General features: G+C 40.1%; 1 protein-coding gene across 2 annotated transcripts in view; it reads right to left on the reverse strand.

The window, feature by feature from the left end:
- Aftph (aftiphilin) overlaps window positions 1–17,971 on the reverse strand; it is a 62,850-nt gene extending 44,879 nt beyond the window's left edge. Inside the window, exon 1 of one of the 2 annotated variants that reach the window (XM_050140859.1) lies at window positions 17,769–17,971. The gene's annotated coding sequence lies outside the window, so the exon portion shown is untranslated. The remainder of the gene's footprint in view (window positions 1–17,768) is intronic. The other variant, XM_050140858.1, reaches the window with a different exon arrangement.
- Between the last annotated feature and the right edge of the window lie 1,205 nt (window positions 17,972–19,176).

A 19,176-nucleotide genomic window follows, 5' to 3' on the forward strand; every position in this document is an offset into this window, starting at 1 on the left:
ATCTGACTCCGGGTTTTTATTAAGAACAATTAGAATTTGTGCTATAATGAGCCCCAGGGAAAAGCTGCTCACCTAAGAAGACATCACATAAAAGTGAAAGATCATTCCCCAAAACAGATGCTCACATACCAACACAGAAAAATATTAAGAATTATGAATAAACAGAGTACTGTTTCTGACAAATTCGTAACTCACAAGTAACTAAATTTAAATCTATGAAATACTGTATAAAATAAATGTAATTTTTTTCTTTTTTAAAAAGATTTATTTATGTATTGTGTATATAGTGTTCTGGCATGCCAGAAGAGGGCACTAAATCTCATTATAGATGGTTGTGAGCCACCATGAGGTTGCTGGGAATTGAACTCAGGACCTCTGGAAGAATAGCCAGTGCTCTTAACCTTTAAGCCACCTCTCTAGTTCAAAATAAATGTAATTATGGGCAAATAGCTAAAAAGATTTATTTAAAAAATGATCAGTGAACTCAAAGAGAATAAAAGAGTTCAATAAATTAAAGAATAATTAAAAGTAAAAAAATAAGCCAGGCTATGGTGGCACATGCCTTTAATCACAGCACTCAGGAGGCAGAGGCAGGGGGATCTCTGTGAGTTTGAGGCCAGCCTGGTTTTCACACAAAGGACCAGAATAACCCTGACAGGTTCTGTTTAGAATGAAGTATATAAAACATTATCATTTATTATTATTATTATGACGATGATGATGAAATATTGTCATAGAGGATCTGAAAGAACATGTCAATAAAAGACTCTAAAAAGAAGCCAACAGAGTCTTAGAAATGAAAATCTCAACATATCAAAAAAGTAACTCAGCTGAAAGCCTCACAAGGAACTGGAGCAAACACATCAGGGCTTAAGGACAATGCTGACAAATTATCACATTCAGACATAGGAAGGAACGATCTATAGAAAATACAAGACCTAGGAAAGGTAAGGGACCAAAATTATGAATTGGTGTAGACAAAGGAACAGAAATGAAAGCAAAAAGCACAGAAAACTTATTCAAGAAAACACTAGATTTCCTAAACCTTACAGACATGCTTAGAGGAAAACCTCTCCACACCATGTCATAGTTAAAACTGCCAAAAGTACATTACAAAAGAAGAATATATAAAGCTACAAAAGAGAAGTGTTGTTACTTATAAAGGAGGTCCATCAGAATACCAGAAAAATTATCAGCAGAAATCTAAAGGTTAGAAGGTGTAGAATGCTGTATCTCAAGTCCTGAAGAAAATGACTGTCAACTAAGATTACTGTATACAGCAAGGTTATCCTTCAGAATCAAAGGTGAGATAAAGACTTCCCAAGATAATCCTAAACCAAATTCATAATCTCTAAACTATATACAAAGAGGAGGATAAATACAAACATGAAAGAAACAGTAAGATTCGCCAGAATAGTAAAATAAGCCAACGAGAATTAGGAAAAAACCCAACATGACTGATCCAATAAAACATCAAACCTTTAACATGAATTTAGAGAAAAAGAAATGGGTGTAGATTAGTCAAAGTAACCCCCCCCATCAGAATGACAGGAGCTAGTAACATACACCTTTCAGCAATAACTGTGAACATAAATGGCCTTAATTCTCCAATCAAAAGACTGAAAGTGACTTACAGGTCAAGGACTGGTCAGCCATTAAGCCTTACATGATAAACGTGTACAAGTCCAAAAAAAGATCCATCGTGGATCTTTATTTATGAATTATTTTCATTATAAAATCATCATAAAGGAGGAAATAAATATGGTAGCTGAGACATTCATGTTTTGTTGGTTTGTTTGTTTGTGTAGCTTTGGCTATTCTGGAACTTGCTCTATAGACCAGGCTGGCCCCAAATTTAAGATATCCAGTTGTCTTTACCTCTGAGTGCTAGATTTAAAGGTGTGTGCTACCACTGCCTGGCCTTCTGTTAGTTTTCAAAGAAAGAAATTATAAAAGATACACACAAATCCCGTTTTATTGCCTAGTGTCCCATGTTCTTATACCTCCACATGTGGCTTCTTCCTCCTTTGCTTGCTACCTTAATGCCTTAAGACAGTGTTTTTCACTGAACTGGACGCTGACCTTAGCAAGGCTGGCTAGCCAGCAAGCAAACTCCTGGGATCTGCCTGTCTCTGTACCCCAATACTGGGGTTATAAGCACATACAGTCAAACTTGGCTTTGTAGGTGCTAGGAATTCAATATAGATCAGGTCTAATACATTGAGCCATTTCCCCAGCTCTCAAAATTAAAATAAATAAAATTAATAAGTAATAAACATTGAAAGAGATGTCTCAGCATTTAAGAACTCTGGCTAGTTCAATTTCCAGTACCTATGTTGTGTAGCTCACAACCACTTGTTAGCTTCAGGGAATCTGACACCCTCTTTAGCCTCCTCAGGCACCTATAAACATATACTAATAAACACACAGGCACATAAAATACAAATAAACTTTTTTTTTTTTGAGGCAGGGTTTTTCTGTATAGCTTTGGAGCCTGTCCTGGAACTCTCTCTGTAGACCAGGCTGGTCTTGAACTCACAGAGATCCGCCTGCCTCTGCCTCCCGAGTGCTGGGATTAAAGGTGTGTGCCATTACTGCCTGGCTAAAAATAAATCTTTTTTAAAAATAAATTAAGGGGCTGGAGATGTGGCTCAACAGTAAAGATGCCTTGCAGAAGACCTAGGTTCAATTCCCAGCACCCTCATAGTAGTTTACAACCACCTATAGCTCCAGTTCCAGCAGATCTGACACCTTATCTTCTGACCTTCTCAGGCAACAGGCACACACATCAAACACATACGAAGGCAAAACATTCATATGTTAAAAAATAAAAAAGGGTATATTTAAATAAATGCATTACTCATAGAAACTATACAATGGAGGAGGAGCAGGAGGAGGAGGAGAAGGAGAAGAAGAAGAAGAAATGTAAGACGCCAAGAGTGTGATGATGGAACCTATGGTAAGTATATATTTAGGTTTGTAAAGGAAGCTATAAAAGATATTTCAAGTGAATATACCATTTTACTTTCCTATGCTGGACTTTTTTTTTTTCTTTTTTTTCAGTAAGACTGCCTTGCTATGTAGCTCAGACTGGCCTCAGTTCTTCTACCTAGGGGAACCTGCAGACTGGCAGCTGGGGCGGCAGAGCATACTGTGGAAGATAACTTGGTATTAATCTTTCACCAGGAAAATCTGCACTTGCTTAAGGACTTCTGGCTTCAAGTCTGAAATGGGCATGGGAAAGAGGAGATACTGAGCCTGTAGGTTGAGATTTTTAAAATTAATAGGCAAAATGAGCTTAGGAAAGCAAAGGAGAGAAAAAAGAAAGGGGACAAACAATGACCTTCAACCACCTGTCTTTTAAAATTAGTTTTTCAAGGAGAATGATTAAACTACTAGCTAGAAAGGCTTGATTTAAAGCCACATGGCCATACGAGAACATAAAACTGCCATTACAATGTGGCAAGCAGAGGACAGACTGACTTTTCAAAAAATACTAGAGCAGCTGCATATATAGCTCTAAAGGTCTCAGGTTTGAGGTCATTCTGGGTTACATGAGATCTTGCCTCTTAAAAAATAAAAAAAATTACAAAAAGTAAACAAAAGGAAAAAAAACATTCAATTTGATTCAAACTCAAGAAACGGAAAAACCAAATGTTAACAACTTTCTTTTGGAAGCAAACTGGCCAGTGAAGAGGAGACAGGAGTAAGGCGCTGCACAAGCATGAGGAGCTGCGTTTGGAGCCAGGTCAAAATGACTCTAATCCCAGCCCAGAAAAGAGACAAGGAGAGGCTTGCTGGCCAGCCAGTCTAGCCAACTCAAGGAGCTCCAGGTGCAGTGGGAGAGTTTGTCCTAAAGCAAACAAATAAACAAACAACAAAAAGTCAAAAAATATAGATTAGATTTTATATCTTTTTTTAAAAATAATTTACATACATATAAAACACTGAGGAAGATACTAATGCTGCCCTCTGGCCACACACACACACACACACACACACACACACACACACACACACTTCCCTTACAGTACTCCTTCTAATCATATTGAGTCTTACTTTGGTGTCAGGCATTAAACAGATGAACTCCTGCCATAGGAAGTATACCAGTTTACCTGCTATTTTTCCATAGTTTTCTATAATTTAAAAATTTTAAGAACCAGAAAAATATAACATGAGGTTAATAATGATTTCAACAAATCATTATTTTTGGATGAAGAATTTGATTATGTCCTTAAATACTGGTTTAGGTGACTTGGCAAAGCAAACACTCTAAACTGTATGCACTAAATTCCATTCTGTTGGGCCAGGAAGATAGCTCAGTGGGTAAAGGAGCTGCTGAGCAAGCCTGGTAACCTGACAACTTGTATTACATTAAAATATATCATTTCTTTTTATCAAAAGAAAACCATTACTAGAGTGAAAAGGCAGCCATTACCTATCTGGAAAAAGATATCTGCAAAACACAAAATTGTCAAATAACTCATATTCAGAGGCACAAAGATTTCCTACACATGAATGTGACACAATCCGGGAGAAAAATGCCCAACATATTTGAATAGGTATTTTACAAAAGATAACTAAATAGCCAGTAAGCACATAGAAAGTCATCAGGAAGGCTGGGTTTGGTGGCCTGGGCCTTTAAGAGGCAGGGGCAGGTGGATCTCTGCTGTGGGATAACCCTTCTATATGCTATGAATATATTTTATTATCATTGGTTAATAAAGAAGCACCTTTGGTCAATAGCCAGGCAAGATAGCCGCAGGCAGGAAATCCAAGCAAAGATACAGGGAGGTGGGTGGAGTCAGGGGAGATGTCAGCAGATTGGTAATGCCATGGCCCCATGGCAATACACAGATGAATAGAAACGGGTTAATTTAAATGTAAGAGCTAGTTAGTAATAAGCCTAAGCAATAGGCCAAACAGTTTGTAATTAATATTAAGCCTCTTGGTGACTATTTTAGAAGTGGCTATAGGCCAGGCGGGACAGAAAAGCCTTCGTTTACAGATCTCTGTGAATTCAAGCCCAGCCTGGTCTACATAGTGAGTTACAGACCAGTTGGGGCTATATAATAAGACTATGCCTCAAAAGAACAAAGAAACAAAGAAGTCATCAGGAAAATGAGCATTAACATTACAGCAAGAGGGCCTGTGAGACAGCACGGCAGGTAAAGGCTTTGCCACAAGCCTGGCTAGAACCACACAAAGGTGGAGGAGAGAACTGATTCCACACATGCATGTGTAGGACACATGACTTTCCTCCATCATACATACACACACAACTTTTGGATGGTTTGTTATTGGCAGTTAACTTTACATAGCCTAGCAAAACAAGAGAGGGCACCTAAAAGTACAAACTTTCAGAGAAGAATTAAGAGAGTTTTTGTTTTGTTTTTTGAAAGCACAATTATATATACTCTCTTCAACACAGGCTACAAATTTTAATGCTATTCAAGCAAACTTTCACGGTCCCCAAACTAAGTTATTATGTGGAGGTAGTGAGTGCCTTTCTTCTTAGCACTTGGTAAGTGGAGTTCTGCCTGGTCTACACAGCAAGTTCCATGGCAGCCTCTAGAGATACATAGTGAGACCCTGCCTTGAAAAACACAACAACAACCAAAGACCTCTGTGTCATTTATGTATGGATGTCAGAGTGTGCATGTGAGCATGTGCATCTTTGTTGTTTTTCCACTGTGTGTGCCTGTAAACTTCTAGGGATTCTTCTGATTCGGCCTTCTAGGAGTACTGGGCTTACAGATTCATGCTACCGAGTCTGGCATTTATGTGGGTTCTAGAAATTCAAATGCAGGCCCTCATGCTTGTATGAAGCATTTTACCCACTAAGTTATCTCTCTACGCTCCCAAACTGAGTGTTTTTAAAGATCTCATAATTAACCTACTAACTTAAAACCAAGAATTCAAGACATCAGGAATGCCAATATGTCACCAACTACAAAATACTATGCAGTACTATTTAAAAGATGTATTAACTATTACTACTTCCAAGTGTTTTCACCTTGCTTGCGTGTGTGTACATGTGCATGTGTCTTCATGGATGTGTATGTTTCTAGTTTGGGTCTTGCTCAGGCTGGCTTCAAACTCGGGAGCACTCTTTCTACATCAGTTTACCTAACCCTAAAATTACAGACACATAGTCACCATGCCCATCTTAGGTGTCAAGTCAGTATTTTTTTTAAGGGTCTACTATGTTCCAGCATTATGTGGAAAGAATTCATAAACTATCTCCTTTAATTTTTTTTTCTTTTGGAGATAGAGGTCTCATATATGTTCCAAGCTGACTTCAATCTGACAGTCTCCCACCAGAGCCTCTAGAGCAGCTGAGGTCAAGGGCATACAACATCACTTATTATTCCTTGTGTTATTGGAAGCATCTTAATTTTACATATGAAGAAATAAAAGCTTAAAGCTTAAATATTAATCTCATCAGTAACTGAATTAACCAATTAAATATTTGATGAGATTTAAAATATTTCAGAAATGACTGACAGAATATAAAAAAATTCCCCTTAAAAGGTATCTGAATTGCTCAGAAAAAGTTCCCTAAAACATTTACATTAATTTGGAAAGAGAAAGATGATTTCATAAACTCAAAGGATAGCCAACAAAAATGCCAAGAAGCAAGTCAGTTTCAAAATTAATGTACATATTATTCAACGTATGAGACGAGGGAAAGCAAGCACAAAATATCTTTATTCTATCAGCCTTAAAAGGCCAGACTGTTCAAAGTGACAAAGTTTTGATAATCCTGCTTTTAATATCAATTAAAGCAACATATAAAAGTATAAATATTATTATACAATGCCAATTATAACACGAGAGCAGCTACATGTATTTGCTGAGGAGCTAATTACCTTATTAAATAGCAGTTAAGCATTATCATTTTATATGATCTGGTTTTCAAAGATCCACAAAAACATTTTTCATGGGCTAGAGATAATGTGTGGCAGAGTACAAGGCCCTAGGTTCAATCTCTAGCACTGGGGAAAAGAATTCCTTTAACTGAACATCTAAATACATGTACACACATAATAATGTGTTTTCTTTGTATTTGGATGGGTTTCAAATAATAATTAAGGTAAATAGAAATAGTATGAATTGTTTTACATTTAAATTGTCATATTAACTGACCATATTTGGAATTTACTATTTTATGCAAACCAGTTCACCTTGAAACTCTTAATTCTTTGCCTTCATATCCCAGAATCTTTACAAGGACAATACATTTTAAAGGTAGAGAGCACAATTCCACGCCTCCTCCACAATCCTGTATACAAACAATCCTGGACCCTTCTGCCTTTCCTTCCCAGTTATGATCAGGGACTCTGAATTTATTTCTTTATCATTTCTGATGTTTTCTATTCATCTTACAAACATACAAGCTTCTTCCATTCTGAAAACAAATCGGAACAAAACAAAGCCCTGCCCCTGAGCCTTTCTGAATCCCTTGCTACAGAGCCTCTCGACAGGGGCTGTCTCTACTTCTATACTTTCCAGTTAAGTCCTCAACACAGCAATCTCTGGCTTCAGCCCTACCAAACCACGGAGTCTGCTCCTAGCTATTTTGCTCAAGCTCAAGATGACAATGCTGTTGTTCTTTCTGCATCCTCAGGGCCTGGCTCAAAATAGGAAATGAATACATGTTGTTCTTACCGTATTTACTCTACTGACTGCTACTGAATACAGCACACCTCCCACAGGAAGAAGATTCCAGTACCTCGCCTCTGGCCTGTCAATGCTCCACCGAGTAAGTTAGAAAACACACGTGGTTAATTGGGGCAAGTGTATTCTGATGAATGCTGTCTGAGATGAGATGAATGTGAAAGGAAGCCGGTGTGCTACAACCTGTCTGCAGAGACAAGCATCTTGTCAGAGGTGGTACTTTATGTGCTAGCGATACGGAAAAACTGCTAAAGGACAAAAATGGCTTGTGATTTCATTCAACACAACCCCTAACATGAGGACCTGCTTTGAATTGAAGCAATTACTCAGCATGTACAGAGGTGTCACCCAGTGTCACCAAAGCATGATGCTGCACTGGATAAGCCAACTAACATTCTCGCTTTTTCTGTTTCTAGCAATTTTATTTAGTACTTCATGAAAAAATCTTCTACACCCAACTTGGCAAAAAGCTAACAGGAATGGTTGACATACTTTGAAAAAAATTTCTTGCTGCATGTTTTAAATTCACATTCTAGTCAAGACAGACACACTGAACTTCACAAGACTAGAATACTGTGAGAAAAACAAACAAAACCCTAACATCCGCCCCCCAACCACAAACTACTTTGTGAGTTTCAAGAATAAAGACACCACTATAGTATGTAACTAAAAGAAAAGTCAGGTCTTTGGCCGTTGTTCTTCTTACAATCTGCTAGCCACATCACAGTAAATGCCTTGTAAGAGCTAACACATAGAAAAAGCAGCAGCTACAAGAGTTATACAACTATAGCTGGGTGAAGTTGGAATTCACTTAGCTGGGCTAACAGTAAAGAAAGTAGACAAGATCCTAGATAATCTAAAACTCACGAATATGGTCTTAAAATATGACCTAAGTAAGAGCAGATTTACTTTACCAGTTCTTTTCCAGGTAATATTAGCTTGACTTTAAATTGTTCTCTTGCCCTTCATTGATGCAACAGCATTTATAGTAACAGAAGGAAACAGGAAATAAACTAGGCACAAACTATTAACTATAAACAATAAACTATACATACACACATACATACTACACAATAAACCATAAGTAAACTATATATGCACAATCCACAGATAAAAACACTACCACAATGACATTCCTGGGGGAAGATTATCAAAACAAAAGCTTTGTCAATAGTGCTTATCAGGGTATCTGCATGTAGAACACCAAGGCATACAGGGAGTATGCCTTGTACCAAGAACTCCCTGTACCAAGAACTCCATGGAAACTAGGGAAAGAATCTATAGCAAACATTCCTAACTGGTTAATCTTTCAATGTTTTTGTTTAAAGTTTTGCTTTTGCCTGAAATAGAGAAAGAAAAGAGAGAGAGATTAAGGGCTAAAGGGGAAGTTATTTGTAACTTACCAAATACCTATGGTTAGAAATGACTGGAAAATTAGTCTGCCAATAAGCAAGATTTTTCACACCATTTTCTAGAGAATGCCTTATTTTGATATCTAAGAAAAAATTTTAAAAATACTTATAATTAAATATAATTACATCCTATTCCTTTTCCCCTTTCTTCTCCCTCCAACCCCTCCAATATCTCCTTCAATAAATGGTTCTTCTTTGAATATCAATTTCATTTACAGAAAGAAATGCAAAAATATATAAATACAATATTATGAGTCCATTTTTGTTGTTTGTGTGTATATGATTTCAGGGCTGACCACCCTGTATTGGATAACCAATTAAGGGGCTCACCCCTGAAAGAAAAATTTCACCAAAACAGAATATACTCTCTGCATACACTGACTTGTTTAGTTCTAGTTCATTTGTTCCTTCTTTCTAGTTTTTTTTTTTTTTTTTTTGAGTCAGGGTCTCATGTAGCCCAGCACAGCTGGCCTGAAACTCCTATTCCTCCTCCCTCCACCTCCCAGGTGCTATTATTATAGGCATTGCCATACTTACTTGACATTCTCTTAAAAGTTGGTCATGACCCCCTAAACTGATTTTACAAACCAGAAATTGCTCCTAATCCAAAGTATAAAAAAGTATGTGTTTTCTTTCCTTTGTTTCTAATTTCTCCAATTCCAATTACTGCTTCTAGCATTACAAATGGAGAGAATATTTTTATTTTAAATTCATTTATTTATCTATCTAATGTATGTGTGTTCATGCATGCTATAGTGCACATGTTGAAGCAGAGGACAATTTTCAGGAGCTGTTTTCTCTTTTACTTTGTGGGTCCTAGGATCAAACTTAGACCATAAGGCTTGCCACTGACAGCCAAGTGCCCTTACCCACTGAGTTATCTCAGTAGCACCGACCAAATTTCTATTTGTGAGTTGCTAGATCTCCTTCAAAGTTTTTTAATTATGCAAAAATTCCTCCATATTGCAAAAGTGCCTTTAAAAAAATCAGGCAAATTATTTATATTTAGGTCTCATGTAGATTAGGCTATGATGCCAAAGACTCAACCTGATGCCAAGGATGATCTTAAACCTGATCCTTCTTCCTCTATTTCCTAGGCTTGAGCCACTTCACCCAGCTCAGGTAAACACGTTGAAAAGTAGAACTGGTTTAACCTTTTGGAAGCAATAGGCTTGGGGAGGAGGGGTGACAATTAGCTGTTTCTAAGACTTGATCTAATGGGAAAACATCAAGACAGTAGTTTACAGACTTGTTCACCCAGATGGTCTTTCATAACATAAAAAAAAAAAAACAAAAAATCCAATGCCCCAGTGAGGTTTCAATTGTTGTGATAAATACCATGACCAAAACAACTTGGGGGGAAGAAAGGTTTCTAAGTTCCCCTTCAGGATTACAGTCCAGCATAGAGGGAATCAAAGCAGGGGCTCAGGGCAGTAACTGACTCAGAGGCCATGAAAGAATGCTACTTATTGATCAAGGTTTACTCAGCCTGTTTTATACAACCCAGGACCACCTGCCCAGGGGTGACATCACAGTTAACTGGGCCCTCCCGCATTAATCACTAATCAAGATGTCCATCAGACTTGCCTACCACAGGAGAGGATGAAGGCATTTTCCTAAATAACTCTAGCATGTGTCAAATTAACAACTTCAACAAGAAGAAAGGAAGAAACCCAAACAACAACAAAGCTAGGACATCCAATTGTAGAGAAATAGCAAAATACTTTGAAACTCACTTGATGGCATTTTACACAGTCACTAAAAATCATGTTTAAAGATTGTCAGTAACATGGAGAGATGTTCATAACCTGCAGCAATATGAGGCTCAGGCATGGTATGTTTGGTAGAGTGCTTGCTTAGCACATGTGAGGCCCTGGGTTTGATCTCCGGCACTATATATACCAATCACGGTAGCACACACTTGTAATCCTAGCACTCAAGATGGAGGCAGAAGGATTAAAAGTTCAGTCATCCTTGCTACAAAGCAAGTTAGTGGTTAGCCTGGGTTACATGAGACTCTGCCTCAAAAAAAAAAAAAAATCAATTTGATTCAATCTCAAAAAACGGAAGAAAAACCAAATGTTAACAACCTTCTTTTGGAAGATACTAATGCTGCCCTCTGGCCACACACACACACACACACACACACACACACACTTCCCTTACAGTACTCCTTCTAATCATATTGATTCTTTGGTGTCAGGCATTAAACAGATGAACTCCTGCCATAGGAAGTATACCAGTTTTCCCCCTATTTTTCCATAGTTTTCTGTAATTTCATAATTTTAAGAACCAGAAAAATATAACATGAAGTTAATAATGATTTCAACAAATCATCCAAATTATTTTTGGATGAACTGGGGAAGAGGCCGATTATGGTCTTGAATATTGGTTTAGGCAACTTGGCAAAGATAAACACTCTAAACTGTATGCACCAAATCCCATTCTGTTGGGCCAGGAAGATAGCTGAGTGGGTAAAGGAGCTGCTGAGCAAGCCTGTGACCTGCTTTTGATCCCTTGAACCCAAGTACAGGTGGAAAAAGCGAACTCCGTTATCCACAAAGTTATCCTCTGATCTCTGAACAAACATGATGGCATGAATACCTACCCTCCCCTACAACAATAAATAAATATAAAAGTTTTTTTCTTTTTGTGAAAAGCATACATATACATATAAATATATATAAATGCTTGGGAGAATATGTTAGTTACTGTTGGAAGAAAAACTATATTATTTAAATCACTGCTTGGCCCAAACTCTAGTTTCTTATTTGCTAACTCTTATATCTTAATTTAACCCATCTCCATTAGTCTGCGAATCACCACAAGGTCGTGGCCTATCAGCAAAGTTTCAACGTATCTGTCTCCGGTGGCTCCACAGCTTCTCTCTGACTCTCCCTTCTTTCTCCCAGCATTCGGTTTAGTTTTCCCCACCTAGCTCTATTCCCCTATAGCTCTGCTATAAGCCCAAAGCAGTTCCTTTATTAACCAATGGTATTCCCAGCATACAGAGAGGAATCCCACATCACCTCCCCTTTTCTGTTTAAATAAAAAGGAAGGTTTTAACTTTAACATGGTAAAATTACATATGACAGTTATCAAGACAATTAAAAAATTTATATCTACTTTTTTCTTTTAAAATAACTAAGGAAAACTTTATCTATTCTTCAACTCCATCAAAGATTCCAGGAGGATATAATATTACCTAAGTAAACAGGAAGTGCACTGTAAGCAACTTCCAAAACTCTAGAATTGACAGAAACAAGTTCCTAACAGGAGACTAGGAGTGTGGTGACACAGGCCTGTAAATCTTTTACTCGGTAAGGAGAGGAAGGAGGACTGCTGCAAGTCTGAGGCCACAATGGATTACATATTAGGGCCCAAGCCAGGCAAGGTTCATAGTAAGACCCCCTTTTAAAAATACAAACCAAATCAAAACTGTAACAGGTCAGTTTTTTGTTTTATTAAATGTGGCCCCTTTTTACCTTTGTATGCTTTAAGCATAAAAAACATAACCAACTACGGAGTATCTACTTCACAAAACTGCTAGGACAGAGTAAAGGGAGTAATAACCATAATGAAACTTAAGGCTAATAAGGGGGATTTATATGAGAAGAGTTTACAACTCTGTGTGGGTGTGTAGTAAAGGAGGTAAAGTGTGGCTAACAGCAATCTAACTTGATTGGGAAGAGGAGGAATAGTGAAAATGATTAAATGCTCTAGGGGGTAAAAAGAATTTTCTTCTCTCTTTCTTCTCTGAGACAGGGTCTTCCCATGTAGCCTTGGCTGGCCTCCTGAGTGCTGAGGTGTACAGCCCATGCCCAGGCAAGAAAGTATCTTAAGGATTTTAGAGAGAAAACGGCTGACACCAAGGATGATACATGGAGTCACTGTCTGGGCACAGTTAGACATGTAATAGAATTTGATTAGAAAGTAGGATAGAGGAAGTGTCAGAATAGGCTAGGACACTGGTTGTATGGACTTGGTTTCTGGAAGGTGACTGAATATAACTTCTCTGAATTTAGCAATGGGAGAACTCTAGGTTTCAACTCAAACACTGGCCACTCTCATTATCTCTACACTATCAGTTCTGGACACTGCCTGAGCTGCATCACTGTACCCAGTTCCTCAATGAGTGCTTCTGCTTCTATTTTCGCATTCCTATGGTTTATTTCCTGTACAATAAGTACATGCATCCTTTTTCTGAAGGTAGATGTGTATGTGTGTGCATGTATGTGTGCATGTGCCTATCACTGAATTGCACTCTCAGCCCTAACATATTCTTTTAAAACATAAATGGGTGGTGAATAATCTCAGGGATTGAGACCACTTGTTGTTCTTGCAACAAGAGGACCTGGGTTCAATTTCCAGCACCCATATGATGGCTTACTACTATCCATAACTGCACTTGCAGGAATCCAACACCCTCTTCTGGCTTCCTCGGGCACCAGGCACACAACTTACACATACAAAACATAAACAAAGTAAAGCAAAACATGTTAACTGACATCTTCCCTTGGCAACCTTGCAATTGTTTCCCACTAAAAAGCTAGTCTCTAGGACGTTTACAAAGGGCTTCCAAAGCTGCTCAACTGGCCTCTATCTCCGATCTGAACTCCTGTTTAGCTCTCCTGCCTGTTATTCTAGAAACACTGTCTTACCTGCTGCTATCCTTTCAATATTCTGGGCATGTATTTATATCTACTATTCTTCCCCCATGGTTATCTTTACTTCCTGCAGGTCTTAAGTCTTCAACCCCACCATACATTAAGCAGCAAGACCCATCAATACCCTATAAACGCCATCTAGTCCATGACTTAAAGTAAAAAGTAATGCTCCTTTACTCCCCAAACCAACTCTTTTATGTCTGCTACCTCAGCGGCTGTCCCAAACACAAACGTGTAAAGTACGTACATACACTAGAAATCAAAGCTCTGTGAGGACAGGGTTTTACTGTTGTTTTGTCATTTCAGTCTCCCTACAAAAGGGCCTGACACAGAGCGGGTACTTGATGACTACTTTAAGAATAACCCGAAGACCCTAAGCAGATACTCAGTTAAATAACTGCCATATACTATACCTACACAAACAGAATCAAAAGGGGGAAATTTGCCCTAATTTACTATGTTGTTTTCCTCTGGATAGTAATCACTATTAGAGTGCTTGTAAATTAAGGTCTGAACATACAGATATTTAGTTTCTTAGCAATTTATCTTTGGTTTGCCTTTACCTTAGCTATTTGGGAGAAGTAGCAGTGGTCAACAAGAGTAAGATGGACTATTGCATCTGTTTTCCTCTTTACACTTCTCAGGAACTCTTCCCACCCAAGTTTCTGACCTCTCTTTACCAGAGAATTGGTCTAACCTACTGATCAACGAGCCCTGAATTCTAGGGTCCACCTAGAAATATAAACCACGTATGTCAAATAGGGCTGTTGAGATGTTTGGCAGCAATTTTAGATGAGGGCCCAGGCAAAAGAAGTTAAGGCAGAGAAACCTGGAAAAGCTTTAATTCAAGCTAATAGCTCCCATACTTTAAAACGAAGTCAATACAAAATAACATTGTTTCCCTACTCCCTTCTGAAATCCTGCTAAAGAAAAAAGTGATACTTTGTTTTGAAGAGAAATGTTTAACTTTTTATTTTACTGTAAAGCATCCCAAGCAATAAAACAAAGCCCGAGGAAAAGAAATGATCCCACACCCACTACACAACTGTTAACACAACTATGTTAGAATTTACTTAACTTTCTCTAATCAAGTATGCGACAAACAGTAAGGATCCACTTGAAAAGTCAGGGGTGCCTTCCCAATCCTTTAGCACTCTATAGTTCTCCAGAGGTTAACTTTTATACTTACTTGGTGGTTACCATTACACATTGCAATGCTGGGACTGAATGCAGGATCTTGTACAAGTTAAGCAAGTTTTCTACCACTGAGCAGAACACCCCCAGCCCACACATTTTTATTCTTGTGATACATGCTTCATGAATCCCAGAAAAGAGTGGTATAGTTTTACATTTTTAAAAACTACATAATGTTCTATTGTATCTTGCCTTGTCACTTACCAGCTGATTTGCCTTAAGAAAATTACTATTTTTGTGCCCCAGTTTCCTCTGAAAAATAGGGATAGCACTCTATATGCTACCTTACAGGGTTGTTGGGAGGATAAAAATAACTTAAATTCTCAGAAATATAGTATTTTAAAATTACATATATTTATTTATGTGTACATTTGTGCATGCATGAGTCTTTCATGGCATATATGTGGAAGAGGACGATCTGCATGACTCAGTTCCTTCCTGCTACAATATGGGTCTTGGAGATGAAACTCAGGTTGCACCAGGCTTGGCAGCAAGTGCCTTTAACCCACTGAACCATCTCACTGACTCAGAAAAACATTTCTTAAAGTATCTTGCTGAGCTAGGGATGGGGCTCACTGGTACAGTGCCTACCTAAAATGCATGGGGCCCTGGGTTCACGCCTCAGTAACACAAAACAAAGAGAAAAGAGCAAGTATCTAGCTCACAGAAAGCAGAACATATCACTGTTAGAAATTACTATGCAAAGCTGCACAAAGAGTTGTGATTGTGTCTGCGCACACATATGAATATACTAATTAGAAACAATCACCAAAATGACATATGTAAAACCCATAGTTGCTTAATATTTTCAAAGTTGCATTAAAACAACAACAAAAAATTGAACTTTTGGCTGTAAAGTCTTTTGGGCTACATAATGAGGAACTGAAAGTGCTTAGAGAGAGAAGTCCTTTATTTTTAATTTACAAATTTTTGGAACCTGGGTGTGATGGCACACACCAAGCACTTGAGAGGCAGAAACAGGAGGATTAGGAGTTTGAGGCTAGCCTGAGCTACATGAAACCCTGCCTCAAAAAACAAAAACAAATTGTTGGTAACATTAAATTGGAATATCAACATTTAATTTAGGTAATTCTTGAGGGTTTTTAAGTATCTAAATACGTTAAGAGATTGCTATTATGAGACCTGAGGGAAAGGTTGGACAGTCAGTTTCTCAATGAGATGCTATTTAATAAATTCTTTGCTGTTAGAGTTCAGAAAAAAAATCAGTACTCAAATTTCACTGCTTTTTGCATCTAGTTTTTTATTAATTATAAGCAGAATAGAATTTAAAATTATGTTCTATAATGGAATCACCTAGATTATGAGATTTTCATAGGCAATTGGATTCTGCAAAAATTATCAATGCCATTGTGGATTTATCTTTGCTTGACATGAGATTATTTTCATTACAGTCTCTAGGTCAAAATATCAGGTAACCGTTCAAACTCAAGGGCCCTACGTATTATCTGAGGGCCCTACATATTATCTGAGTACTAGTTAACGTCTTTCTGGAGCTTTTTTTAATGATTTAAAATAGGTCTCTAGACATCAATAAATAAACCTGATACATACACAGAAAAGTGACTAGATCTAATAATCTAGTAGGTTCTACTTGCTGGACTAGAAATTTTGATGCTGGATCTAACTTTTGATTCGAGTGAGACCTCTCCATGTATAAGGCTACCATAAATACTTTATTTTAATAAACACACCCCTGGAAATTGTTAAAAATGATTACTATAAATGCCAATATTTAGAAACTTATGAAAAGTGGGTAAACTAGGCTGATTCTATCAACGAATTAGAGTTGAAGCACAGTTCCCCCTAGAGTTTAGCATATATTTCTCTAATAGTTTAACCGAAACCAACAGTTAAATATCAAATCAGATTTAAACTGCTCCCGAACCCTCATCTCCCTCAGTAAACTCCCCCAAACAAAAACCAACCTCTGAGTATGAGGACGTGCCTCGTAGAAGACATTGATGCTGTGAAGTTTATGGGTAGAAGTTTTACTTAAAGTGAGAACTCCGAAACAGAACCATGGCTCCTTTGACGTGTCCCCCCTCCCGTTAATATTTATATGTATGAGTCAGTTCTTTCCTCAGCCGCAACCGATTCAGAGGGAAATCACTTGAATAAACCAAGAAGGTGGGGGGCAGTGGGAGGTCTAACTAGTCTCGCTTTCCCAAGGGGAAAAAGACCCCACCACTGCTCGCCCTCTGTCCCCTGCACCCGGCAGCACCTGCCAAGCCGGGCGCTTAAAGAATAATAGCTCAACTTTCGAACGCAATGAGGGAGAGGACGCAGACGATTTCCTGAGGAGTGCCGAAAAGGTCCTCTCCGCAAGGGGCACAGCTTGGGGCTGTCCCTGCCCGCTGGGGACATTCCGAGACCCTCCGAGGCGACACACTCCCGCAGCCGCCAGCCTCGGGCCTCCGCGAGGCAGCCAGTGTTTACACCTGTCACGAGGGGAGGAGGGAGAAGGAGGAAGCCGGAGCGGAGCCCCAAACTTCTCCACCGCGGCCGGGAGGGAACCCCGGAGGCGCGCAGCTCGGCCAGGTAGATGCCAAGGGGCAGGGCGGGCCACGGCGGCCGGGAGGGCACGGCTGGCTCTCCTCGGCCGAGCTCGGGATGCCGAGCGCCGGGCCACCGCTCCGGGCGCTGCCGGCGGCGTTCCGCAGCCGCCGAGGGGAGCAGAGCCCGCACCGGAGCTCGCAGGCCCGCAGCCGGGCCGACGCCGGCAGGTGCTCCAGGCCAGGACCACCGGGCCGGCCGGCTCCTCCGCAGCCCCCGGGAGCGCGGCGGCGGCACTCACCTGGCTCGTCCCGGACGGTCGCGATGGGCATGGCTCGGCGGCCCGGGGAGGAACTGGCTCCCCGAGGAAGGACCGGTTGCTCGGACGCTGAGCGGGCGAGGGCGGAAGGCGAGCTGCTCCCAGCCCTGTCAGCGCAGCGGCGCCATGGACGCCCACCCGGAGTTTCAGCGCTGCCGCGGGACCCCCATCCCACTACCCTCCGCCCTCTTCCGCCGCCGCCGCCTCCGCCTCCTCCTCCTCCGCGGAGACCCCCGCCCACTCCACACACTCTCCCATCATGCAGCGGGGAACCGCTGCCGCTGCTACGTCACTTCCGGGCGCAGGTGGCTAGGTCGGGGCCGGGCGCTGGTGGGTGCCGGGGTGGGGGAGGACACTCCGGGGGAATTAGTGTCACCGAATTCGGACTCCTGCGCAGGCGCCGTCGCGAGGAACGACGTTCGCCATTTTGGGTGCGGGCAGACTGCCTTTTTCTGTACTCATAGAATGCGCTCGAGTGTGGGCTGCGGACGCGCTCCCTCCTCGCCCGCCCCTCAGGCGGCACTCCCGGCGACGGACCCGAGCTCCGCTCAGCCCGGTTATTTTCCCGTTGCGCCCGGGAGCGGGTTAAGTCTCGCCTTGGAATCAAACTGCAGACGTGTGGAAACAGCCAGATTGCCACTGGAAAAACCGGCTGGACAATATTCATCAGCTCGTCCTTTGCGCCCGGAAAAAAAAAGGCTTTTTTTATTCCCTTCCTCCTTTTTTTTTTTTTTTATGTAAGCCAACAAAAGAGGAAGCTGTTATTTAACAAACGAGAAGTGATTGTCCTACTTAAGACGAGAAGTCAGCAGGCAAACTAACAAATCGTCTTTTACAAAAATCAGCCCAGAATTGTGTTGGTGTTAGAAGACGGTCGTTTTTCATTCATCTTTCAAATCAACTTGTGCGTTTGAGCGAATCTCTATTATAGAGGTCATAAGAGAATTTGTTTCCATCAGTCCTGAGCAGTTGATCTTTCTTTTTATAACCTTTACCCGTCCTTTCCCATGAATCTGTTAGAACACGTGCCACTGTAAAACTCAGACTACAAGGCTGCACGATTATTATTTCTGTCTGAGACGGTGAACCCTACAAATCATGAGCCCTGCCGGGTTCTCTTTCTGCCCACGTTGAATTATTTAAAATAGTTTCAAAACCGCAAAGCTCAGCAGTAACCCAAAGAAACAAGGACGGAAAACACCCGTCATCGCAGAGAACTGTCCAGCCCTTTGAGTGGAGGAATTGTACACGTCGGGAAAAATAAGGACAATAGCAATTCATCATGGTTCATCCTGCCTCCACAATGTGCTAGACAAATTGACTTGAAGAACTAAAATAGACCCGCGTTTGTCTCCTTACAGTTCAGTCGTTGCAAGATAACAAAGACTGA

Source organism: Alexandromys fortis, unplaced genomic scaffold (assembly GCF_014885135.2).
Source record: "Alexandromys fortis isolate MF-2015 unplaced genomic scaffold, M_Fortis_MF-2015_v1.1 scaffold_7, whole genome shotgun sequence".
In the NCBI taxonomy this organism is placed as follows: domain Eukaryota; kingdom Metazoa; phylum Chordata; class Mammalia; order Rodentia; family Cricetidae; genus Alexandromys; species Alexandromys fortis.